This window comes from Ornithorhynchus anatinus, chromosome X3, assembly GCF_004115215.2.
Source record: "Ornithorhynchus anatinus isolate Pmale09 chromosome X3, mOrnAna1.pri.v4, whole genome shotgun sequence".
In the NCBI taxonomy this organism is placed as follows: domain Eukaryota; kingdom Metazoa; phylum Chordata; class Mammalia; order Monotremata; family Ornithorhynchidae; genus Ornithorhynchus; species Ornithorhynchus anatinus.
Genome location: NC_041751.1, coordinates 22015945 through 22043325, shown reverse-complemented (window position 1 = coordinate 22043325; position 27381 = coordinate 22015945). Strand labels below are relative to the sequence as shown.

The 27381-nt window shown below is 44.2% G+C and overlaps 1 protein-coding gene across 6 annotated transcripts in view; it reads right to left on the bottom strand.

Annotated features, from left to right (window-relative positions):
* RREB1 (ras responsive element binding protein 1) overlaps positions 1-27381 on the bottom strand; it is a 163827-nt gene that overhangs the window by 117891 nt on the left and 18555 nt on the right. For 4 of the 6 annotated variants that reach the window (XM_029053745.2, XM_029053753.2, XM_029053756.1 and 1 more), the window contains 2 exons: positions 25524-25641; positions 21432-21516 (listed from right to left, as the gene is read on the bottom strand). The exons of 1 other annotated variant lie outside the window; for it this stretch is intronic. The gene's annotated coding sequence lies outside the window, so the exon portion shown is untranslated. The remainder of the gene's footprint in view (positions 1-21431; positions 21517-25523; positions 25642-27381) is intronic. One more of the 6 variants, XM_029053749.2, reaches the window with a different exon arrangement.

The window sequence follows — 27381 nt, the reverse complement described above, 5'->3', positions numbered from 1 at the left end:
CTGTGGTTTCGGGGCTCCTACACCCGGCTACATACTGTCCACATGGCAGCAATTTATTCTCAAGGGCTAAAAAGGGCAAGATGACCGCTCTGTTTCCCTGCCTGAATTGCCTATCCTTGATGTTCTCCCCCAGGGTCCCGAACCTGCAAAATAAGAAAAAGTCTGACGGCTTCCTGCGGTATTACTATGGACCAGCAATCTCTTGATCAGTAGAACTGCCCCTTTTTGGAGGTACTTGAGGCTTCTTCCTTAAGCTCCACCAACTTACACCCAAATACATCTTAGGTAACTCATGTGTCATGTCTTTGCTATGCGCAACTTTTGGGCAACAGACCTACGCATGCCCAGTCCTGATTCTGCTCCACGAGATCTTCAAAATCAGCACATCCCTCAGAAATTGCTCCTTTTCAGCTACGTCTCGGCACACAAGCAACCGGTCCTTACAGTTCCCGTGAGGCTAGTCCACACATCATATGACTGCAGTAATCTTTTTGATAAAAGCACTCATTGTCCATGTATTCCTTTAAATCTTGGTTAAGACCAGCATTCAAAAACCGTCTGTAAACTCCCAGCAACCCCACACCACCCACCTACCCCAAGAACATGACATTCAGTTCCATTTTTTCTGCCTTTGTTCTTTACTGACAGCAGTTTTTCTTCTAAACCCCATAAAATAAGACAAACAAGCAAAAACCCCATCCCGACTACTCCCCAGCCCAAAATAATTGCTCTAAGTTAGGAAAAAAAAAAATTGGCCCATCCCATCTCAGGTCCCACATAGCCACTTTGCCCTTAAAGAAAACTTCTCGCGGGACGAATGCTGCCAACCCCCTCTTTCCCCAGGGCGCTTGTCACAGAGCGACTTCCTAGTTGACTGCAACCCACAACGCAGGAGAGCTGCACAGCTTTCAACCTGCAGCTGCTTAAATCTGCATGGAAATCTCTGGCATATCTTCCTCCCGTTTCTCTGGCAGTTATCCTCCGGGTCTCCGTTTAGAGCAGATGCCGTTAGTGGATCTAAATACACAAATTCAAACTGGGCTGTAATAAAAATAAACTGGAGGTCACTTCCAGAGGTTATCAAGTGTAACTGCAGCACTGAGAGCTGATGAAATGAATTTGCCCATCTCGTCCCACCCCCTAGCCCCAACTCAGCGTGCTTCGGATAACACACACCGACTCAAAACAAATGCCATTTCAGAAGCACTGGTTTCGATTACTTTTACCATCTGCCGTGAATTTCCATCATCGAGGAAGCAAATCCCAACTTCATTTTAAGTGTTTGAGGTTTTAAAAGTTCAGTATTTCTTTCATACAGATAATCTACAGGATTTGGGTTTTTTTCTGCTCTCCATGTTTCCAAAGGTGTCGGCTAGAACCGTGATCTCCTCTGCCCTCTCCTTCCCCAACCTGCTCATTGGCAACTCCTGTTTCCACTGATGCTCGCAAAGCAAAATGGTTCTTCAGGCACAATTTTTTTTTTTTTTTTAAAAGGGAACCATTTTCTTGTTCCAAAAAAAAAGTGAAGTTCCAAGTCAGAAATGCTTCTTGATTCAGGAACTGAAAGCTTTGTGATAAGCTTATTCATACAATGACCATGACAGAGTCAGAGTACATATCTATAACCCACCAGAAAATGAGGCACACATTAAATAAACCCCTTCAGCAGGCATTGTTATTTTTAGAGCCAAATTATTTGTTGGACTTTTTTCAGTGATTATTTTGAAATTCAGTTTTTCAAATCTGGACGCACCACTGCTCCACGTGGTTGGTTATTGGTTATAAGAGGCAAATGTATAACCCTGGTGAACACCTAACTCCGGTATTTTAGATTTCCTGTGTAAAGCCTCCTATTTGAAAACAGGGCTTCCTGTGCAATGGGTAGCTCAGTTTATCGAATCAAAATGAACTCGGAAATCTGGAAACTCCCAGTGTGACTTGGCGTGAAGTGTGTACTTCACAACCTTGATTTTCCCATCTGAAGATGGAACTCCTGGGAAGAGCACAATTGACAATCCATCTCAGATGGCCGGTGGAGAAAATATGCCAAATCCTGTTTGCTGAGTAAAATTTTTGCCTGGGGGTAGTACTGAACCGGGGGTGGGGGGTGGGGGGGGTGGGGGTAATTAATCTGATATTAATCTTGCAATTTTAGAAGTGAATTAAATCCCATCAACTGTTTGAAATCCTCCAGCTGTGCTGTTATTTGGACATTTTTCACACCTTAAATGAATCTATCCCTTTACCTTAAATGAATCAGAGCTCAACAAGTAACTTTCCAGAAACGAATTACTAAATTACTGGCCTCCTATAGACTTGGCCCAAATATGTTAATAGGAACAGTCATTCTTTCAGGCTAGTAAGATACCATCTCAAAATGTTTGTTCTGGGGGTTTAAATGGTACTTTAGCAGCCAAAGACAGTTGGGAGGACCTTCATAAGTGCCTAACTTTCTCTCGGGGAGGAGTTAACTCCCCTGGGAGGACCAAGCCAACCACTGCCTTGGAAAGCTCTGGAAGTTGTTTAAACCTGCTATATAAAGCCATAAAATACAGGAACACAGAAACCCACATTTTTATGCACTGGGGAATTTATTAGCACTTCTTGGCCCCTTGGAAGAAAGTACCCCCCTAACTAGTAGAAAGTGACACTCTTGAGAGTAACTGAATAAGGCACGTGTTCAAAGGCTATGGAAAAATGCACTGAAATCGCATTGTTCAGTGAACCACTGTCCCCCAATTCCACAGAAAAAGAGGAAAGCAGTCATTCTGTTCTTCTGCAGCATTAGTAACTTCTCAAACAAAGGCACTTGATCTAGGCAGACAGAGAGGGGCTTATCAGCTTAGGAAATGGGAAGGATGGTCCAATTAACTGTCAAGTAGTCAGACATAATTCATTCTAAGGAGGCCAATGAGAAGCGACAGGTTAGAGAAAATGCACGCTCTTTCCATTTACAGAATACCTAAACACCCCCACTGGAGAAAACCATCTCTTTCTCCCTCCCCTCACTTGTTCTCTACAGAATATTTAGTAGATTTTGAGGGGAAATAACCATCAATTCATATTGACAGCATCTTTGGGATTCAGGAGCCTGCTGTTCTCCCTTCTACTTCGACTGCCCCATGTGCACCCAGGGACTTGGGTCCAACTTGATGATCTCCTACCTACCCGAGCGCTTAGTACAGGGCTTGGTACAAAGTAAGTGCTTAACGAGCACCACAATTATTACTAGTAGTGCGGCACAGGATGAGATAAGGACCCTTGGAAACTCAGAACTGCACATGCAAAGAGAAAACTGCTCCGCCTCTCTGCTTGCCACCTCCTCTCCCCCATCATCTGTTCCTGCCGGTAGGCGGAAATCTCCCAACGCTGGTTACGCAGTGCTATTCTGCCGCCCTTGAAAACTAAAGGTGAAGTGCAGTGACATGGTGGGGAAGATCAGGAAAGGGAAAAGGAGCACATTCCCCCCCCACCCCAAAAAAAAACACAACTCAACTGGCCATCAATATACACTCTGAGGTGAGAGTTCACCCTCCCCGAACTAAAAGATGCTCAAATACAAGTGAAGATCTGACTGCCAAACAAGAACAATGTCTTTATTCTGATACCCATACAAACTCATTTCTCCTCCTGTAACAACTTTTTCTTTGTCAACTTTCTACACCGTCACAACCTCAGGATCAGAAACATGGGGTTTCATTGATCAACTCCTACCAAGAAAAAAATCCACCCCCCCAAAAAAACTCCTCCAGTTTGCCATGTATTTATGCCACATATTGAAACTCATTTATCAGTTGTTCCCAGGATCCCTGGAATCTGTGCATTACCAGAAAGACTTATTTGCAATGTGGGCTATAGTGAGCATGAACAAGACTATATATGGTATGTTCATTGAACGATTAGGCACCGACACGTTGCAGAAGAAACGATATGCTGTGTTTCAACCTGAACTGGCTGAAGTCCCCAGCTCAGACTCCTTCTATCCTTTACATATTCTACAGATCCAACCGGGTACACGCGTCCCAAATATCCTCAGGAAAAACAGTAATTATTAACTAAAGAGTTTCACCCTTCCCCCGCCCCACCTTACCAGGCTCTCTCCTCCCCCTCCCCCCAACTCCGCAACACACACACACACACACACACACACACACAGATGCACACACTTCCTTATCCACAAACAGCTCCCCTCCTTCCTGGTTTTCCTGTCCCGACCATTCACGCTGCAGCCCCATAGAGGGCATGAATGTACAGAATAATGTGGCCCTATTCTCCAGGATGACTGGCACAGACAAGTGCTTCATCTTATTTCTTAAAGAGCGACGTTACGACCGCCTCCACCAAACGAGGCTGCCTGCCTGCCCGGCGTTCCAACCCTGCACCTTTAAAAGGCCACTTCATAACTGAAAAAAAAGTTCCGACCAGAAGGGGTGGGGAGGAGGAAGGGAGAGTTTACTGAAGATGCCTTAAAGCAGAGCGAGCAAGAGGGAGAGCGAGAAGCTTCATCATTGACTTTAACAGTCTTGCCTAACCTGTTCTGTGGTATGTTTTGTTTAACTCCTTTGAGTCAAATGGACTTCAACTGCAACCCCGGGGTTCCCTCTCATCTCCCTCCTGCCGCCACTCACCAGAGCGACCCAGACTGACACAGAGAACCCACAGAGAGAACGCCTAAGTCCGGTGCAAAATGGGAGAACCTATTTTAATGGCCCTGGACTTCCATTATCATTTATTTGGGACTGGCGTATCTCCAGGGTCGCAGCTGTTCCTCCATCCCGGATCGTGGGGGGGGGGGGGGGGGGGAGACACACAAAAAGTTTCTAAAAGAGAAAGACTTGAATTTGAATATTTCCATTTTTTAACAGATGTCACTAATCTTGAAAACCACCAGTATTGTCTATGAGGAAAGCTTTCATTCCAACTTGGCACTACAGGGTTAATGGACAGTCTGCAGACCAGAAATTTACCTGCTTAGCAACAGAAGCATCAACTAAGCCATACTGGTTGTTTTGACACAGGAAAAGCAGTTTCTAACTGGTGGAAAAACTTGGTGGTGTTTTGGTAGCCATTTTAAGCAACAGATTTATTAATCATGTGAGTTTAGCAACAAAAGTGCTACGGTAATGAAAGAAAAGGAAATAGGGACTTTAAAAGCCAAAGGACATGTATCCTAACTGGGCTTCAACCTTGAGTTATCACATATGTAAAACATATTCAAGAAGGAGAAAGAATCTAAATAGACGACCTTCAAGGCTGAGGGAAACTGTTCTTGGAAGCAGTAAAACTGGGGCTCTCGTTATTTTTTTTCTTGGTTTGTAGTTGCTTGAATCCTAAAGAGTTTTCAGGTTATGGAAACAGTGTTCTTTTCACAACCGACCACAACATTTTCCCCCTGACTACTGAGTCAAAAACAGTGCACGGCACAAAATATTAAACATTTTCCAAATGTGTGTCTGGATGGCTCAACTTTGGCACAAATACAGACCCAATTGCAATGTGCGGCCTGATGCTTCTCAATCTCACTACTCTCAAATCAGAACAGAGGAGTTTCATCATTCTTGATGATCCCCACATTAGGGAAAACTCGTGCTAGGACAATTCATGCTGGATCCAAAACCACATGCATATACCGAGCCATATTTTCCAACACCCCATCAAACACATGCATGTTGTCAAAAGACCATTCCCTAATACTGCCGTTGGGTTCCACCTAGGAGTAACGACTGCACTTCTTTGAAGAGAAAAATTACAAATTCATTCATTCAAACACACATTTTGCAAAATGCATTTACACAATAATAATTCAATCATATGTATTGAGCGCTTACTGTGTGCAAAGCACAGTACGTGCGGAATTTATCAGGCACTTAGTATGCGCCAAACACTCTACTAAATGCTCAGGTTGGTTCAAGATAACCAGCTCAGACACAGTACCTGTCCCTCACTGGGTCCCGAGGTCTAAGGGGGAAAGCAGGTATCTGAACCTCGTTTTACAGATGAGGAAACTGAGGCACATAGAAGTTAAGTGATTTGTCCCAGGTCACACAGCAGGCAAGCGGAAGTAGAACCCAGGTCCTCAGACGCTTCTAACAGCACCGAAGAAGTCGGTTTCCTTTCCAGAAATGCTAGTGCACCCCGTTATCTTGAACCACAAGGGCTGGGTTGTTGCAAAACCCCTCGTTAAGAAAAACTCGCTTGCACTGTAGCGCCCATCCACTCCAAGACAATGCAGATGCACAGACACCATTTCTTCCGATGCCTCAGCACATGCCATACTCAGAAATGGCTGGATGAACATTCCCCAATTCTCTAACAATGTTCTAAAACATTCATTTTGGCCAAACTGAGCGTATGCTGAGAAATGCACAGTTATTTAAGATGCTTACACTGCTTGGTTAACAACAACCAGTTTCCTTTGTCAGAATACGTCCTGGAATTCGACATGTAACTAGATTCGTAACTAGGTTTTGCAACCCAAGAGAGAATGAAAGAAAAATATAAAAAATAAAGTGACTTTTTTTTTTAGCAGTTCATTCATTCATTCAATAGTATTTATTGAGCACTTACTATGTGCAGAGCACTGTATTATGCGCTTGGAATATACAATTGGTTTGTTTTGGTTCCCAACTATGAAAGAAAAAGGAATATAAGAACAGGAAAACCTTTTAAACACTAAGTATTAAAGAAGCCCTTTTTCAACCTGAAGAAAACATGGAGGTTATTAAGAAAAAAAAAAAAGAGAGTCAATTTGGAAATTTTCCTTTCTATTATAAAACTGAAAGAATCCATCCAATGAAAACACATTACATACACATTTTCTTGAAACTAGGATTTCAAGATAATCTACCATTGACAGTTTTCTAAATGAACAATACAGGTGATTATGATGGTATTTATTAAGCGCTTATTATGTGCCAAGCACTGTTCTAAGCACTGGGGTGGATACAAGGTAATCAGGTTGTCCCACGTGGGGCTCACAGTCTTAATCCCCATTTTACAGATAAGGTAACAGAGGCACAAAGTAATTAAGTGACTTGCCCAAAGTCACACCGCCGGCAAGTGGCGGAGCCGGGATTGGAACCCACAACTTCTGACTCCCAAGCCTGTGCTCTTTCCACTAAGCCACGCTGCTTAAATGTGTCAGAAACTAGGTAACTCCTTAAGAACAATCTATCTCTCTCTTAAAAATGAGGAGAATCCATACTCTTCCAAGGAACCTACGTTAGCAATTCTAAGAAAAGCACATTTCATTGTGAAATGGGCATCAGAAAAAAAGGTTCATCAGGGGAAAGAGACACTAGAATGGGCAAAAGGGATCCATTTAAAACCAAAATCAGGCCAAAAGCAAGGTCCGGTTGCGAGGAACACTGGATCCACTAAGGGTGGGCTGCAGCCAGCTCTATCTAACAGTTGTGTCCTTAGCGACAAATGGAGCATTCATAAAACGGAAAAGCTTCCGTTCGGAGGTTGTGAAGTCTACAAGTGAAACGATGAGCAGGAGATGGCCAGGAGAGAAATGAGAGCCATCACTTCAGCTATGGAAAAACTGAGGATGAAAATCTTAAGAAAAAGGAAATACAAACCTAGATTGAGCGCCACTATGTTCTTTTCAAGCCTGCATTTATCAGACAGACTCAACATCTTGAAGGTGACAATACAGGGTGACTAGGAAGGGCAAACAGACTCAACAGAAAATGGAATTCTCAATTCTCCTTTTAAGCGAATGCTCAAAACTACCAAGACAAGACCCAGGACTGCAGCCCAATTAAATTTGATACAATTTCACAGCCTTGCTGGCTTTAATCTCTCCATTACCCTAACAATAGGAACATCTGGTATAGCTAAGCATCAAGAGGCAATCCTTTCAGAGCTCCAACTTCTTAAAAAATTAATTAGGGGCATCTACTACTGCCGATGTGAAAGGCTCCATTAAGGTTTCATCATAGGTGCCATGTTTCCACAGTTAGGCAAATTATTTAAATTCGCAATTGGCTGACAGGTGAACTTCTTAGAACCAATATATAGGTAGCAATTTATAGGTAGCTAATTTAATAATACCATAAAAATCTGCTTGCATTTGCAGAATGAGAGACTACTCGTTATTCCTAAGTGCAAAGGGAATCTGTATTTGAAACATATTTAATATTGAAAGTGGTAAAGGCTTGAGGGAGAATCGATGTTTTCTCATCCTTCGAAAAAACTGCCAGAGATATATCCAAAATAACCTGAATTATAGATGAGTGGGTAATGATTACATGCAATAGCTCCTTTTCAAAACCATCCAATACCATATGGCTCTATGGCTTTTTCTCAATTTTCTTTGTTGGGGGACTCTCCGGTTGGGATTCTAATATTTACTCTGCGGCCAGCACTGCGTTTAGAGCTGGGAGAGATACAAGGGAATCAGATTGGATCCAGTCCCGGTCCCAGAATCTAAGAGGTCGGGAGGGCAGGTATGATCCCCCTTCTCCAGACATAGGAAATGAGGTTGAGAGAGAGTTAGATGGTCTCACAGGAGGGCAGTGCCAGAACTGGGTCTAAAATTTGAATTTCTCGACTCCCGATCTCATGCTTTTTCCAGCTGGCTGCACTGGATGACAAGTGTGATGTTAAAATTCCACTAGCCAGTGGACGGGAGAGCCGTTGGCTTCCGAGGTTCTCTCAGACCCAGGAGCACTGTATAGAAGAGGAGCCTCAAGTCGTGAATGACTAGGGAGGGCTCTGACCTGGAGGGTCTTAGAAAGCCCAGTTGTCCTGGGCATGTGCAGAAGGTTTAAATACAAAGATGGAGCGCATTGGGCCTGGGCCCCCACAATGTACATTGGGTGTTTATCATAACTGTTACTGTTTGCTGGACTTCAAACTGCCAGGTGATATCCTTACAGTCTCAAGACCAAGAAAGGCTGTCCCGGCCCCAAAGGGCTCGTTATCATCACCCAGCAGCATGGCCTAGGGGCAAGAGCACGGGCTTGGGAGTCGGAGGATGTGGGTTCTAATCCCAGCTCCACCACTTGTCTGCTGTGTGACCTTGGGCCAGTCACTTCACTTCTCTGGGCCTCAGTTACCTCATCTGTAAAATGAGGGAATTAAGACTGTGAGCCCCATGTGGGACAGGGGCTTTGTCCAACCTGATTACCTTGTATCTAAGCTCAGTGCTTAACTACCGTTATTATCACTATTATTCCTCTTATCATTATTATGAGGAACAGCCCAGGGGAATGCAGCAGCCAGTTGGGGGAAAAAATCTACTTTCCTGAAAAGATCCACCAAGCTGAGGTTCAAAAATGTAGTAAAGCTGAAAAGACCAAGAAAGAAAAGTCATGTCTGAACCACAACGAGGGGAAGGGCTCTCCTTTCCCAGCTCAGGCCCCTTCTCTCCTACCTCTCCCCCACAATTAAAGACTATAAAACATGGACACAGGCACGGGCCTGGGAGTCCAAAGAACCTGGGTTCTAATCCCAGCTCCACCGCTTACCTGCTGTGGGACCTTGAGCAAGTCACTTAACTTCTGCATGCTTCAGTGTACTCATTTATAAAATGAGTACCTGATACGTATTCTCCCTCAGACTGTGAGCCCCAAGTGAGACAGGGATTGAGTCTTGGATGTAGCCCTATGTTCAGTAGAGCATTTAGTAAGTGCTTAATAAATACCACTATATTATAGAAAAAATGTTAGTCTTCTCAAAGCCCCCTCCTCTGAGCCATGGTAAGCCATGAGGAAAGGCAGTATCATTCCTCTTTACAGGTGAGGAAACATGCCTAGATGAAATGAGATACCAAAGGTCACAGGGCAAGAGGTCAGAACTCGGACCTCTTGACATCCAGCCCAGAAGCCCATGCTATGGTGACCTCTTCCTGGTCCAAGTGCATCGGGCCTCTCAATCAATCAATCGTACTTATTGAGCATTTACTGTGTGCAGGGTATTAAGGTATTAAGGCCTCGGGAGAGTACAATTAAGGCCTCGGGAGAGTACAATTCAACAGAAACGGTAGATACATTCCCTGCCCACAACGAGCTTTCGGTCTCTATTTGATCTCCTACACAATTATAAATTTCTTTCCATTTTAAACTTCCCTTCGGTAGGTAGCCTTAAAAGCAGCTTTCTGTTATTAATCTTAAAATACGTTGTGGACTTTCAAAGCAGGGTACATAATTCAAAGCAAAATCATAACTTAAAAGTAGCCTGAGAGGGGTCAGGGGAAAAAGGAGAACGACGACAAAATAACCCCACACATTCCCTCTAGACCGTAAGCTCATTGTGGGCAGGGAACATGACTAACCAGCTCTCGTTATACTGTACTCTGACCGAGCTTTTCGCACAGTAAGTGCTCAATAAATGCAACTGATTGATTCCCAAACCTCCACGATGGAAGTCTTTTTAAGAAGCCTAACTTTAGTAGGGCTATAACTCTGGCTGGCATAGAGTAGTTGGGGTAGATGGGAGTAGTAGAAATTGCCTTATCCCAGGTTTAAGAGAAGAGCTCGGATGGAAACGCTGCTTTTCTAACTAATCTCGCCTATCCCCTCCCTCCCCGCACAAGGCTTCAGGCATGGAGATGCAGGCCAAAGTACAAGGAAAGAATATTGGCTAACTTATGCTGCAGTAGCTCCTCTCCTCCCCTCCAAGCGTGGTGCCGCGGCCAATCAGGATGCTCCACCCAGCTGTTCGGCCTTGCTCTAGCTCCGCGGACGGACAGCAGTTCTCTGTTACCGCAGAAGGTGTTATCCATCATGAGACTCACGGGGGGGGGGGGGGGGGGGGGGGGAAGCCAGTGACAGGGAACTCTGCCTTGTTCTCAGTGTACCCAGAAACTTTAGACATCACAAACCTAGTCTGACACATCTGCAGTTTATCGCCCAGCTCTCCCAGCCACCCCCGTCAGGTTTCAAGAAAGGCAACATGAAAAGTAAATGAAAAAAACTAGATTTGAGTCTTAGGTTATGTTACACCACATTGGTTTTTAGTCATAGTAAAACACATCGACTTTCCTTCGCAGCTCCCTCTACATGAAGTCATGCGAACCCTTCCTTCCTAACCTCCCCTAGCTCTCAAGGTTTAAGTAAGTGGTCAGGCCTTTGATAAGTGTGCCATCTCCTCACTCCTCCCCTGCCTCCCTAGGTATGGTTACATATATGCACATATATGGGAATATGCACACGCATGCACGCACACACACCAACCCCATCTCGGGATAACTGAGACACTAGCTGAGAGAGGCAGCTACCCCTTCTGTATCAAATATCCCTCCAGTACTCTGTGTATCTATTTTCAGTGTCCACAAACCCACAAATCAAGATTTTTAAATATACCCATTCGAATACACCCAGTGGATTAACCTGAGAGAATCTTTGCTAAATGAAGCCCAATTTGATGGTTCAGATTCATCAGCCTATTCAGATGCCTGTCTCCTTCAGAACAAAAATTTCCATCCCCATTGCTAACAAATCAAAATTTCTCAGTCGTTAAAGGCAGTCTTGCAAATAGCCACATGCCCTCCCGCCTCACAAGAAGTAATAAGACATAACGAGTGGTAACTTCTTGTTGATTTCATTACCTTCCAAGTTCTGGGGCCCGAGGAGGTGGCGTGGTGATGACGGGCTATTGGAAAATGTGGTTGATCAGATTTTCCACACATTTTATCTTTTAAAAGATAACTCAATTCAGACTGTACATTTTTAAAAGTTACCACGAGAAAAATGCCCTTAAAAAAAGCCCAACAAAACCCAGCTTAGATTCTAAATTCAGAATTTCCCAAAACAGGTGTAGCCTGGTGATGTTGTTTTCCGTTGCACTTCCCTCCCGGACCTCAGAATATTAAATAATTGCAATACAATGTGTAATTTACACTCCAGCTGATGCTCAGAATGTAAAGATGTATTTATACGAGCATTTGACTATGACTTGCTATGTTAACCCAGTGAGCAGGAAATCAACCTTCGTTCAAAAGGAAAAGCCCACACAAAATTCTCAAAAGTCTTCACAGTGTACTTTATATTACTGCTTTACTGGAACTAATCCTTTAATCCTAAAAGGCAGCCCTATACAAAATTCTGATTAAATAACAGATCTGCACACTGGCCACTTCGCACTCTGTAGTAACTCTTGGAAGATAGAAACATTTCAACTAATGCACTGCACCCTGCAAATGAAAACACCAGGGAAAACTGGTAACCTTGAATTACACCTGTACGTTCTCCCTAAAGGAGGGGAAGGACCTTTTTTTCTTCCCTAAACCACAAAACCTAATGTCTTTTCTCTACACTTCTATTTTTTTCCGAATTCTATCATCCTTTCGACCTTGGACTTGTTCGTTTTCATCTGTGTCTCTCTGTACAGTCTCTTTGCTAACCATTCAGCATACTGGGAGTCCTGATAAAAGTGGTTAATGTTTACTGAAACCTGCGTATGAACTGTACTAAACCTGATAGGACAGAAAAGGCAAAGTTCTGCTAACAGCATCCATGTCCAATAAAAAGGGGGGCACACTTTATTTTCTAACAAATCTGTTCACTGACGAAAATGGACATTTTAGAAGTTGAGCGACTCACCGAAGTCCAAAGAAACTTCTCAGCTTCTACTTCTAACCTTTCTGTTGTCTAAGAAATTGGTCCATCAACATTTCAAAGTGTTGATTAAACTAAATAATTTAACAGGCCTAAATAACTTTAACTTGGAATTGTGCATTTTCCCAGACACTTCTCTAAAAATAGACCAAATAGATGTCTGCTCAATTCCAGACCCCTCAAACAAGGGTTCTTTATTTTAAATATGTTTGCTGATAATGCAGATCTCAAAAGATTATATCTCCTTCAAATTTAAACTGATCATTTCAACAGCTCCATTCCAAGGCATCGATGCTGCTTTTACAAAGGTCCTTGTCATCTGAAACTTCTACACCCAAACCCATACACTGCCTAACAACCTTCATCAAAATTGCTTTCATTCTAATTTATTTCCTACACATTTTAAATTGTGCACCTGGCTGCCGGATTTTTTTCTTTTAATTTAATTCCTCCTCTCCCTCCACCCTCTTCAAAGTACTGAACTCACCCAAGTTAAAATTAAAGTTTGCTCTCTCAGCTCCCTGCGTACAAACATACACACATACACCCTTGTCACCAGAACAGGATGCTCTTAGGTGTTTAAGGACAATGTTCTCTCCCCAACCACCCCCCCCCCCACTTCACCCCAACTCCTCCCCTTGCTTAAATGCAGCAATAGAATTGGTCACCTTGGAAACAAACATCACCTAGTGTTTGCAAAACTAACAATGGTACCTTTTCAACCAGTACCAGGCAGGCAGGGCAAGGGCCAGCCGAGCAATTCTGGGGCTTACAGGAGTGTTAACATATTGAATTCATTCAGTGTGTCAGAAAATAGCTCAGCACTAAAAATGAGGCTCACTCTGGCTGCAAACCATAGACAAAAAAAGCTTTTACGGCTTAAGAAGGTCAAACTGCCTCATCTTGATAACGAACAATTTTTTCAGGGGCTAGCCATTTTGGAAATTGTTTTACACATCTCAAGCGTAAAACGAACTCTGCTGCCGATCCTATTCATTTAGAGGATCCAGGAGTTAATCACCTAAACTTTTTTGTTTGAAGAGGAGAGGAGGGGTGTATGAACATGTACACGGTTCTGCAGGTGGTTACAGACGTGGAATTTTCTGTGTGGGTTGAGGTCCCGGTACTAAGAAAGCAACGAGCAGATATCCAGTGAAACCTTGACGATCAAAGCAGCTCAACAAGAAGTAACACACACACCAGACACACCAAAAATACGAAGCCTCTAGACATGCGTGTGCGTATGCACATTTTCTTCTCCAACTCCACGTAACGCCTATATTGTGCGGAGCAGTCCAATCCCTTTACACAAGAATATACTGCTCAAGCAAGAAGCAATGTGCCCCAATGGAAAGAGCACGGGCCTGGGAGTCAGAGGACCTGGGTTCTAATCCCAGCTCTACCACTTGTCTGCTGTGCAACCTTGGGCAAATCACTTCTCTGTGCCTCGGGGAGCTCCATGTGGCACAGGGACTGTATGTAACCTGATTATCTTGTATCTCCCCCGGTGCCGAGTACAGTGCCTGGCACATAGTAAGCACGCAGTGCGGCTTAGTGGATAGAGCACGGGCCTGGGAGTCGGAAGGTCATGGGTTCTAAACCCGGCTCTGCCAACATGTCTGCAGTGGGACCTTGGGCAAGTCACCCAGGGCCTCGGTCCCCTCATCTGTAAAATGGGAATTAAAGAGTGTGAGCCCCATGTGGGACAGGGACTGTGGGCCAACCTGATTAACTTGTATCTACCCTAGTGCTTGGCACACAGTAAGTGCTTAACGAGTAGCATAATTATTATTAACAAATACCACAGTTACTATATTAATCTGGATCCGCTAGATTGCGAGCCCCTTGATGACAGGAATCACACCTACTCACAAACCGCATAACCACTGATGATGATGATGATGGATACAAAGCTAACCGGGAAAGGGCTAAATGACACTTCCTTGCAACTAAATTCTGAACGAATTTTCTTCTTAATGGCATAAAGCAAAAGCAACCTCATCTTCAATTCAACAAAAGGCGATTTTACCAATCAGTTGTGTTTACTGAGTGCTTACTGTGTGCAGAGCACTGTATTGAGCACTAAGGGGATAACGGGCACACGTTCCCTGCCCACAAGGCGCTTACAGTCTAGACATTAATATAAATAAATTGCAGGTGTGCACATAAGTGCCGTGGGACTGAAAGTGGGGTGAATAAAGTGTAAGGGCGATGCAGAAGGGAGTGGGAGAAGAGGCTCGGTTGAGGAAGGCCTCTTGGAGGAGATGCGATTTGAATACGGCTCTACAACTGATTTTCTTTCTTTGCTATCCTTTTTCCAGAGATCGCTAAAAGCCATTTGTTTGAGGCTGCACAAACATGGACTTCAGGTCACAGACTGTGAATTTGGGGGCGTCCCTGGCTGCTAGTCAGGTGTACAGGGGGTTCTGCACTGCTTCACATGGCCTACTTGAATGCCAAGGTTTGCTTTAGGTTCTCCAGGATGGCAGCAGAATGGGGGACTTTTGGAAGACCCCAAATTCTAACTGTGGTCATGCTGACATAAAATGTCCTTGGATGGGCTCTGGGGTGGGATTACTGGGAGAGAGCCCCACAATCGTTCTGCCCTCCTGCAAGCTCCCTGAAACACTGCCTTTGTCCTCATTTTCACTGCAGATTCGATTCTGAGGTACAAATTCCCTGAAAAAGAAAAAGTCGTCACCAAAATATATGCTTGCCCAGAGTTAACAAAATCAACCTGATTTTCAGAACTCTTTTGTTAGAGCAGAATTGTGGCAAACAGATATTTGAATTTACAGAAAAGCAAGGTGACCTAGGGGAAAGAGTCAGATGACCTAGGTTCTAATTGCGGCTCTGGCATCTGCCTGCTGTGCGACCTTGGGCAAATCACTTAACTTCTCTGTGCCTCTGTTTTCTCATCTGCAAAAAGGGGAGTTAATAACTGTCCTCCCTCCTACTTAAGACTATGTGTGTGTCTCACTTGGGAACCCGATTATCTTGACTCTACCTCAGCACTCAGTACAGGGCTTGGCACATATGAGCGCTTAAATACTGAGATTTTTATTATCATTATAGATAAAACTACTTTTTTTAACCTTGGATAACAGTAACTATGAAGTGCTTACAAAGACTACCAAGACAAATGATCTTCAGTGGAATGGAACTCAGTTTTGAGAAGGATGGTGGAAAAAAAAAATACTCCACTCATTCAATTGTATTTATTGAGCGCTTACTGTGTGCAGAACACTGTACTAAGCGCTTGGGAAGTATAATTCACCAGGGAAAAACACACTGCCCTCAAGGAACTGACAATCCAAGGAGGAGACAGAAAGACAAGTATTATTTACCAAGAGTAGGAGCAGGAGAGAGAAGAAGAGGCTAATCATGACAATGAAATCTCCTCTAATGACTGTGCTTGAGCAGACACACTTATTTTAACCTACAAAAAGACGGATGGGAAACGAAAGCGATGGTTTTCTTCTTTTAACATGGTGAAGTGAGAATGGAGTCAACGGATGGGATGGGATGGGTCCCCACTGTTTGGTCTACAATCCGAAGCCAGTCAAAGGCTACATTAACCAACCCTTGCTATGATGCAGACACCGAAAGACAAGTACCTCATTGTTACTGGTCGGCACGCAGCTAATTAGAAAACGGCCTGCAGCACATCTTTAAAATATGTGTCTAAAATCCTTCGGTATTGCAAGTAGTCAAAGGGCTACCAAATTAAAACCATTTGAAGTGGTTTATGGTCTGGTATTCAATGCTGTCTTGCAAATTCACCAAACGGTGAGTATCTAATCAAGGTGCCACTGGAAAAATAAAAAAATGGCAGCTACTTGCAATGGAGTCTAATTCCACCTAACCATCCAACATGAAGCAGTGTGGTCTAGCGAAAAGAACACGGGCCTGAAAGTCAGAGGACCTGGGTTCTAATCCCGGATCTGCCAACTGCTTGCTGTGTGACCTTGGACAAGTCGCTTGACTTCTCTGTGCCTCAGTTTCCTCAACGGCAAAGTGGGGATTCAGTACCTGTTCTCCCTTCTACTTAAACCGTGCACCTCATGTGAGGGAGGGTCTGTCTGATCTGATGATCTTGTATCTACCCCAGTGCTTGACACATAGTAAGCGGTTAGTTTATCACAGTCCAGCAATTAATCAGATATTCTCTGGTAATAATCCCATCTCTGGATGGTTAAGGTACTTGATATCAATTACAGATAAAAACTGAAAGGATTTAAAATCCCAACATCCTGAATCATACTACAGTACCATAACTTCATGCCACTTTTTAGGAGTGTGACACTGGGCAAGTCACTTCACTTCTCTGTGCCTCAGTCCCTTCATCTGTAAAATGGGGATTAAGACTATGAGCCCCACCTGATTATCTTGTACCTACCCCAGTGCTTAGAACAGTGCTTGGCACATAGTAAGCGCTGAAGAGATACCATAATTATGATTATTATTATAAATTACCCCCTGGGGCAGCATCATGTAAAAAAAAGTTATCAGCTTGAACCAAAATGGTTTCCAAGTATCCATCCTTTACTTGTTTTATCAAATAAAAGTCAAAATTAACAAGAAACAGCTCGGCGTCATTCAGCGCACCTTCCCCAAGACCTGCTTTAATCCTGAACAGAAAATAAATCAAGCCAATATTCCAAATACTTTGGAGAAGAGCAACATATAAGCAAGTTCTCTCATATGCAGATTTCGGCTAACCAATTTTCAATCAATCCACCTTTTTTTTGTCCCACACAAAGTCACTGTACATCGTCCATTACCTGTGGCTCAGACCTGAGCGGGGCAAGCAAGAATAAACTCCCTCCCCCAAGAGTCAAGCACCCTTACAGAATGAGAGAATTGAACCCCATTTCTGACCCAAAGATGGGGACCAGGAGAGACCAATCCATGTCAGCTTCTGCCCTAATTTCCTAATTTGTTTGCTCCTAACCTGTCCCCAGCTTGAGGTTGGAGCGGGCAACCAGGCCTGGGACCCATTTCCGACACGATGGAGATGTTCAGAGACTCAGAAATAGGTCTCAAACCACCCCCTAGTTCTCAGCCCGCAGAAAGAGATAAGACAAAATAAAAAGCTATCCAAAAAATGGAGCCGATCCCCAGCTTTCCAGATAACTGAGTGTTTACTGTAATTTAACAGCCCTGACGGTAATTAATTTCTCCTCCAAGATGACTATAATTAAGCTTTTCCACTGAAACCGCCAGCCCGGACGTCTCCTGAATTCACCCAAGCATTCCAGTATGCAATGCTGTTTCTCAAAAGCATTCGATTCTGGCAAAAGTCTTCAGGTAGGAAGGAAAAAGAAAAGTTCCTCTCTCAACTACATCAGGTTAATAACAAAAAGCTGGTAAGAACTGCTGCCCTAGAATGGTTGTCCCCGCCCCCCGGAAGCACACGCATTTTCTCTCTCTCTGCCCCCCCCCAAACTCCCTTTTTTTGGGGGGTCCCTCCCCCTTCTTTCCCTCCTAACCTCCAGCAACCACCCCCACCCTCCAGGAACTATCACAAATCCTCAGGCTGTGTGGACTGCCAGCTGACAAAACCGTGGAGTCAGCAACTAAAAAGAAACAGCCATTCTCTTGCTCCATCACTCCTCTGCTGTGCTCGCCGCTGCCCTGACTCGTCAGGAGCTCCACACGCTGTACAGTTTCCCTCACACGCACACACAACACGCCCTCCCCAAGAATTCTCGGCAACAGTTTTTTTGCCCATCCTTTGAGAGCGCAACTTCCCTAACTTTCTGGGCTTTGTGCAATCAACTGCCTACCCTCGGCCACTCCTCCACCTCCCTGCCTCCCTCCCCGAACCAGAGCAAGAGGAGATCCAGAACGGTTGCGTCTAACAGGACGGCTTCCTCCATCGTCTGTGAGAATACCAAGTAAGGATGATCCGTAGACTAAGCCCAGGAAAGGAAGTGAAACAAGCAGGGCACAGGTGACCTTGCTATTTTGCCGGCTTTACTCAGGGCTGCTCTAAAGGTTTCTCAGTTTAACAGCCTCGTCTCAAGACGGAATCCAAAGCGACACAAGCCAAACTCGTGAAAATATTTAAATTTCATTATTCTCTCTTTTTTGATGCCTAGATTGTCGTGGTTGGAATTCAAACTCGTTAGTCATTCATTCAATAGTATTTATTGAGCGCTTAGTATGTGCAGAGCACCGTACGAAGCGCTTGGAATGTACAATTCGGCAACAGATAGAGACAATCCCTGCCCAATGACGGGCTCACAGTCGGGTCTGAAGATTTGTAAACCCAATTTCTTACAAGCTGAGCTTTCCTTTAGGTTTACAACTCATCTATTATACATAAACATTCTCTACTCTAAAGCAAAAATATGGACATATGCCCTCAAATAAAGAGACACAGATAATAATAATAATAATAATGATGGCATTTGTTAAGCGCTATGTGCTGAGCACTCTTCTAAGCGCTGGGGTAGATACAGGGTGATCAGGTTGTCCCATGTGGGGCTCACAGTCTTAATCCCCATTTTACAGATGAGGTACCCGAGGCACAGAGAAGTCAAGTGACTTGCCCCAAGTCACACAGCTGACCAGAGGCGGAGCCGGGATTAGAACCCATGACCTCTGACTCCCAAGCCTGTGCTCTTTCCACTATGCCACGCTGCTTCTCTAATGAAATGTACATCGCCTTGATTCTATTTAGTTGCCATTGTTTTTACGAGATGTTCTTCCCCTTGACTTTACTTACTGCCATTGTTCTTGTCTGTCCGTCTCCCCCGATTAGACTGTAAGCCCGTCAAACGGCAGGGACTGTCTCTATCTGTTGCCGACTTGTTCATTCCAAGCGCTTAGTACAGTGCTCTGCACATAGTAAGCGCTCAATAAATACTATTGAATGAATGAATGAATAACGCCGCGTCTCAACCCCCATCGTAGCACCTCAGTTTACCTGTTACCTCTGCAAGGAGGAAACAGAGGCAGTATTCCCGGTAACTGCTTCCACATCGTGACAGAGCAAACCAGGAATGGAACAAAAGCAAACAAAAGCTGGGAATCGAACGAGTAAATCAAAACTATTTTGAAAAGTTGAAACCTCTGAATTTTAGCTAATGATAATGGCAGTTATTAAGCGCTTACACTAAGGCAGCATCCCCTAAGTCACCTCTGCTCATTTACAGGATCGCCACTTGTGAACACCTGCTAAATACAGATCTAAAAGAGGCGTGACTCAGACCCAGTTTCGCTTTAAACTCTTCGGCCCCACTGCACTACGATTAGAGCTACATTCACTTTCGAACTCTTGAAACCAACATGGAGTTCTGGATTTCTGTTTGAGGTCAATGCTACATCACAATCATCAATCGACACAGCTCATGAAAGTGTTTACTATTTACAAATTCCCATATGTTGTATTAAGACAATAATAATAATAATGTTGGTATGTGTTAAGTGTTAACAATGTGCCAAGCACTGTTCTAAGCACTGGCGTAGATGCAAGGTCACCAGCTTGTCTCACATGGGGCTCACAGTCGTAATCCCCCTTTTACAGATGAGGTTACGGAGGCCCAGAGAAGTTAAGTGACTTGCCCAAAGTCACACAGCTGACAAGTGGCGGAGCCCACGACCACTGACTCCCAAGTCTGTGCTCTTTCCACTAAGCCATGCTGCTTCTCTAATCCAAGTTGAAAATATATTTGTCTTTTCAGGATGGTAATAAAAATCACAAACTACCTTCCAGGAATAAAGTTTGAGTTTAGCAGTGACGCTTGACACACCGACTGTCATCCAAAATAATACAGGATGCAAGCAATTTTCTTACCTTGTATTTACCTAAAGCTCTTCACCCAAAGATCTCAAAACCCTTTGTAAAGGTCAAATACTGTTCATTGTGCCTTGAGTATCCCCATTTTAGAGATAAGAAATCAAACACCTAGAGGTATAGCCCCAAGTCATCTTAGGTAAACCTAACTCTAACTTCCTATCTAAAAGGCATCACTGCCATCACGTCCTTTCCCATCTCATAAAATAGTTTTAAAGCAGACGTTACAGTAATACAACTATGAATATACAGGAGCATTCCTCCTAAAAGCTCAAACACCACCTTTTCGTTTACAGACACAGGCAGAGTAGATAAAGGCATACCCAGTTTATAGAAGAAAAAACTGAGACACTGAGAACTGATGCATCCATGCTCACATGATTTACTCTGTGACAGAGCCACGACTAGAAGCCAGGTAACTGATTCCTTAACTCAATGCCATATTAAGTTAAGCTAGACCAGACAAGGGGTAAACAGACACATGTCTTTGCAGAAGCACACTTAAAACGTTTTCCCCTCCAGTAAAAATTATTTTTGGTGATCCTGTCTACTTAAATTTACTTACCCAGCAAAATCTTTCTTTATTTTACTTTACACCAGCTCTGCCACTGCTTTTCCAGCAAAAAATCCTTACAACTGGCTCCAAAGTCTCAGCCAGCTCTTTCTATCTTATATATCGGCTTTCTTTACCTGCTCCTCCCCAAATCCCCATCTTTTGTTCCTCCCAACCTCACCTTCTCACAGTTCCTTGCCTCACTCACTCCCTTCCCTGGGACTCCGTCCTCTCCCAAATCCACCGGATCACAGCTCTCTTCGTCCTCCTAAAATCTAACCTTCAGCAAGCCTTCCCTGAATAAACCACAACACCCTAGTAATGTCAGTCCAACAGTCCTCACCTCGGCACTTAGACGTCATATTCCTATCCTCAGCTCTCAATAAATACCACCAATTAATTGACTGATAAGCCATTCACAATAGACTTTAATGACGGGGGGGTGGGAGTCAAAACATGAACAAGTGAGAGCAAAATGATTCTTATAAAAAGGAAGTGGCTTACTTACAACTCAGTATTTTTATAAGTATCTTCTTGTCTTAAAAGATGAAGCTATTTGTACAAAGATGTGTCTTTTCCTGGATGGCCTGTTACTGACAAAAGGAAAACACCCATTATAAACATGTTCCCAGCACAAAAAAAAAAAAAACCAGCTATATTATCAGTTACTATCATCGTATAGCACTCACCAACCACCAGGGTACATGCTATCTACTTAACTGAGAGGGAAAATACAGTTCCTCTCTGAGGATTTGTAAAATATACCCAAGTCCTCCTGGTTATGTTCCTGACAAACCCAACAATATGGAAAATTCATCCAATGATAATGAGATTTCTTCTGACATCATGTCCTTTTCAGATAGACATGCATTGTTGGAAGAATGCTCTTCAATTCCCAGAATGGATACGGGAATGCATCCTAAGGGAAAACTAAGCATTCTTTTTGAGGAGACAGAAAACTGCAGATTTTCTAGAACGTTCAGATGTCAACAGAGTCACCTCAAGAGTGAGACTGTAACCACTTCAAGTTAGTGTTCATTATCTGCAAAATAAGACTTGAAACAAGAGATTGACTGATCAATCAATCAATCAAGAACCTTCCCACCATCGGGGCAAAAGACAATTTATCCCCCTCTGCTCCTTCTTGGGCTTCCTGGGCATTTGGCTGAAATTCCCCTTTAAGTGGGGGAGCAAAAGCAAGGCCAACTCCTGAAAGCATGTTCGGCTCCTGGAGCAGTTTCACCAGTGCCATCTAAGAGCCAAATTCGACGTCACAGGTCAAGAACACAATCAACTCACCTGCACCGAAGCATCACAACTCCGTCTGTCGAGACAAGTCTGAAGAATGGACACTGATAATAATAATGATGATGGTATTTGTTAAGCGCTTACTATGTGCCAAGCACTGTTCTAAGCGCCAGGGTGGATATGAGGTAAGCAGGCTGTCCCAAATGGGGCTCACCGTCTTAATCCTCATTTTCCAGATGAGATAACTGGGGCACAGAAGTTTAGTGACTTGCCCAAGGTCACACAGCAGACACGTGCTGGAGCCGGGATTAGAACCCACATCCTCCAAGCCCATGCTCTTGCCACTAGGCCAAGCCCAAGCAGCTGCTGTAAAAGGACCAGAACAAGGTCCCTGCAAGCTCAGAGAGCACACAGAAAAAAACCTACTTAAAGGCATGGGGAGGCATGAGTTCAAACAATGAGACCTAGCAGGGGGCTGCTGGGAGACCCCAGCAGCAGACCAACCAGCCTGGTGGGCAAAAATTGGGAGAGGTGTCACTCTCTTTGGGCGATGGCTTAGTGAAGATCAGAGTATCGGGATGCCGACATAAAGAGAGAGACAGGGCTGGTGTGGGCAAAATCCAATGGGGAAACAAGGATTTACACTTACTTGCAAAAATAGCACTTTTTCTCAGTTTCCCTTGATGGAAAAAAAAATGAGACTAATAATAACAATGATAACGGTGGTATTTGTTAAACACTTACTGCACGTCAAGCAAACACTGTATTAAAGTGTTGGGAGAGATACAAGATAATCACGTCAGGCACAGTCCCCGTCCCACAACGGGCTGACACTCTATGGGGAAGAAGAGGCATTTATTCCCCCATTTTAAAGATAAGGAAACTCAGGCACAGAAGTTACGTGACCTCCCCCAGGTTCCACAGCAGGCGAGTGTCTGAGCAGGGATTAAAATCCAGACCCGTGCTCCTTCCATTAAGCCACGCTGCTTCTCCGGATAGTTTACCCATTCTGAGCTCCCAAAGATGTCAGATTAAATGAGACTTTTATGAAGCACTTGGAGATTTTCCAGGAGAAAAGTGATGGGTTAATTCAATGTGCTTAATAGAATGCATTCAATAAATCGAATCGTATTTACTACTACTAATAATAATAATGATGTTGGTATTTGTTAAGCGCTTACTTTGTGCCGAGCACGGTTCTAAGCGCTGGGGTAGACACAGGGGAATCAGGTTGTCATTTACTGAGTGCTTACTGTGGGCAGAGCACTGTATTAAGCGCTTGGGAGCGTATAACAGGCACATTCCCTGCCCACAATGAGCGGAGAGTCTAGAGGGGGAGACAGACATTAATATAAACGAATTAGGAATATGTGTGTAAGTGCCGTGGGGGTGGAAGTGGGGATGAATAAAAGGAGCAAGTCTGGGCGATGCAGAAGGGAGTGGAAGAAAAGGAAAAGAGCGCTTTGCTAGGGAAGGCCTCTTGGAGGAGATATGCCTTCAATAAGCCTTTGAAGGGGGTGGGGAGAGAGTAACTGTCTGTTGGATATGTTCTCTTCAGGCCCATTCCCAGTGGGCTATAGGGCCTGAAGAGAACATATAGAGAAAACTAAAATGTCACTGGCTTCAAGGCCTCAGGTTAGACCTGAGCTCCAAATTTTGAGGTGTCCCTTGCAGGTGCTTTGAAATGCAGCTCATTGTCCTTTGAGAATACCGATCAATAATATTCATCAAGTGTCAACTGTGTGAGGAGCACTGTTCTCTAATGCAGAAATGACCGTGCTAAGAGTACGGTAGAATTAGTAGACATTATTCCTGCTCTCGAGGAGCTTGCGATCCGGCAGAACCACTCGGTACTCAACTCATTCCAGGGAGTTCAAGGTACCTGAATATGTTACGGGTGCTTTAGGGGATAAGCAGAAGGATGGTAGAGTGGCCAAAGACAGGTTTTCTCTATTTCATAAGAGGAAATTGAAGTAGGAAACAGTTAGATCCTTGTGGGCAGGGAACATGCCTACCAGCTCTGTCGTACAGTACTTTCCCGAGCAGTTATTACAGTGCTCTGTACCCAGGAAGCGTTCTATAAATACCATTGATTAGATAACTCACCCAAGATTGTCCAAAACACTTGGACTCCTCCTGCCCCTTTTGAATCCCTGCTAAAGTCCAAGCCAGGACATTTTAAAAAAAAAAATCTTACTACAGGTCACTTTTAAGGCTTCAAAATGAGACTAAAACAAAACAAAAAAAATTTGTGGAGGAGAGCAAGACCCACAGCCTAAGGCAGGAATATCAAAGTTCCTCAGCCAAAATGAATTATGAGATCAGAGTACCACCAAGTGATACATTCAGGGAACATCACACTGACCCCAGATCCTACAGAAAGTCTCCCACGATTATGATGGGGAAAGGCTTGTTTTGTTCTCTGGCCTGGCGTTCGTGGCTTTGGATACTATCGAGGGTAAGCATTTGCCAGTCGCAGGCATCATTGGCCACAGGGCACGCTTTCCTCTTCCTCCTCCTCTTGTTTTCCTCTCTCCCATTCCCCTACCACCCAGTCTCCCCTGGTGAGTTCCAGTTCCCTCGACTTTCTCCCCACCTTCTCCCTGATAGCCCTGCACTGGAGCCTACAAAAAAGCCTTCTTCCATTCAGCCCGTTCTACTTCTCCTGGATAGTGAAGATAGCACTGATTTTTCTGGATGAATTCTGGAGAAGTTCAGGAGAAGAAAGCAGGGGAAGGGGAGAGCCGCCCAGTCTGAGACGTGTCTATTTACATGTAATACGGGCAACGACTCTGCACCTATGTGGCATTTCTACTTGCAGAGAGCTCAACAGAGTTCAGTTGGATCAATCGATGGTATTTACTGAGCGCTAAGTGCGGAGCGCTGTACTAAGCGCTTGGGAGAGTACGACAGGATCAGCAGCCGCTTTCCCTGCCTCTAACGATTTACAGACTAGAGGGGGGATCGCCTTCGCCACACTCCTGTAAGTATTTTTATAGACGAGGAAAGTGAGGCACGAAAGCAAAGTCGACTGCGTACGGCCGAGAATGGTATCCAGAGGTGGTGAGGCCGAGGCTCAGACCATCAAAAGGCAATTAGTCCGTTCACCCACACGGACCACCGTGGAGCTGGGAATCATCTTCATCGACTACTAAAAAGAGTCCAAAAAGCTCATGGGGCAGGGCTGAGCACTGAAGAAGTGGATGTGATGTTGACAGGGACAGAGATCAAATAACCGAAATGGGAAAAGCAGAGTACAAAAAAAAAAAAAACAGATAGAGAACAAAGGTCAACTCCAACTGAGTAAGTTAAGTAGCACAGGGTTGGTACTCACTAAATGCTGATTACTCACCATTTCAACGTGATCTGAAGAAAGAAGGCATGCAGGGAATGGGCCTGGACTCCAAACTACCTACTTATCCTAAGAAGCAGTCATTCCAGAAATTCGGGTGCCGGGGAGGAGACTGTAGCTTTAAAAAAAATAAAATAAAATAAAATAAATCTCTCTTCCCAATGCTTCTGTTGGTCAGCGGGGTCTCTTATTCCCCTGCTGCCTATACGGCTTCTTTCAATCGTACCCAATCGTACCTCATTTCAATCGTACCTCATTTAGACATCTCTCTTTCACCAAACCTTAAGTGTGCACTCTTACAGCATCAGAGAACTAACTAATCCCAAAACTTTTCTACCACCTGTATTGCAGATAACCAACACACGGGAGGTATGTGATCGACAATCGATTGTCCACACCGGACAACATAAAGGTTCGATTTCCAAAACATAAAATCAACACGGGCTTCACCAGATTTGCTAACGGAATCCCTGGCAAAATGAAACTCCAAAATGCCTAATAATAATAATAATGTTGGTATTTGTTAAGCGCTTACTATGTGCAGAACACTGTTCTATGCGCTGGGGTAGATACGGGGTAATCAGGTTGTCCCACGTGAGGTTCACAGTTAATCTCCCTTTTGCAGATGAGGGAACTGAGGCCCAGAGAAGTTAAGTGACTCGCCCACAGTCACAAAGCTGACAAGTGGCAGATCCGGAATTCGAACCCATGACCTGACTCCGAAGCCCAAGCTCTTTCCACTGAGCCATGCTGCTTCTCTAATGCCTAATGTGTAGTCCTCCAATTCTTCAGAAATTGAAGGCATGCTATTTCTGCTTTTTAAGGCATTTGGATGGCATTTTGTACACTATTTATAATTAAAGAGCCCAAAAAGGTGTTGAAGCTGGAGGAGCCTGAAGACAACTGCTCAATCAACGGTATTTATGAAGCGCTTACTGTGTGCAGAGCACTGTACTAAGCTCTTGGGAGAGTACAGTACAACAAGGGAAGCTTAGGTCATCACGGAATCGATTCCAGCCCAAGATGGCTTCGACCCACTTCAATGTCACCTCAGCTACTGGGACTCAAAAAAGGAATCATCCCCATTTTTAAATCATGTACCAGCTTACTCCCACACTCTCTTCTTTTTCAAACATGCACTTTATTGTAACTCCTCCCCCGTCAGCCTTCAGACAGCTCTCTTTGACCCTCAAAGATACAGTTTCTGCCCTCTTCACTCCACTGAGGCCATTTTCTCTCCAAGGTTGCCAATGAGCATGCAAAATCTTCCTCGGCCTCTAGGCTGCTTCCAACACTGTGGATCAGTCCCTTCTTCCGGAAACCTTGGTTTTACTGAAGCAGTTCTCCTCTTTCCTTCCCTGGCTGATCCTTCTCCCCTCTCCTCAAAAACGGCCAGTCGCTGCCCACTCCTCATCGCGTCAGGCCGAAGTCTCTGACCATTAGCTGCAAGGCCCTCTCCCTCCTACATAGTCCACTTTCCTCCCACCACCACCCAGTTCACCCATTTCACTCCTCTCAAGCTAACCTAGTCACTGGATCTCATTCTCATCTCTCCTGCCACTTTCCTCTTGCTCGTGTCTTTCCCTAAAGCTCCCTCGGCCTTCAAATCCAGAGACCACAGCTCTCCACAGTTTCAAAGCCCTTCTGAAACCACCTCTCTTCCAGGAAGTCTTCCCCATTTAATATCTACTTCCTCTCCCCCTCCCCCACCCCAGGTCATTCCAACTGTCACTTTGGTGCCTTCTGGGAACTGATGTGCTTAGAACCTCTGAGAGGATCACATGCCTTCCATGCCATACTGCTTCAGCATTAACGCACACACATATCCCTTTTTCCTTCTTCCACCTGCCTGTAAATT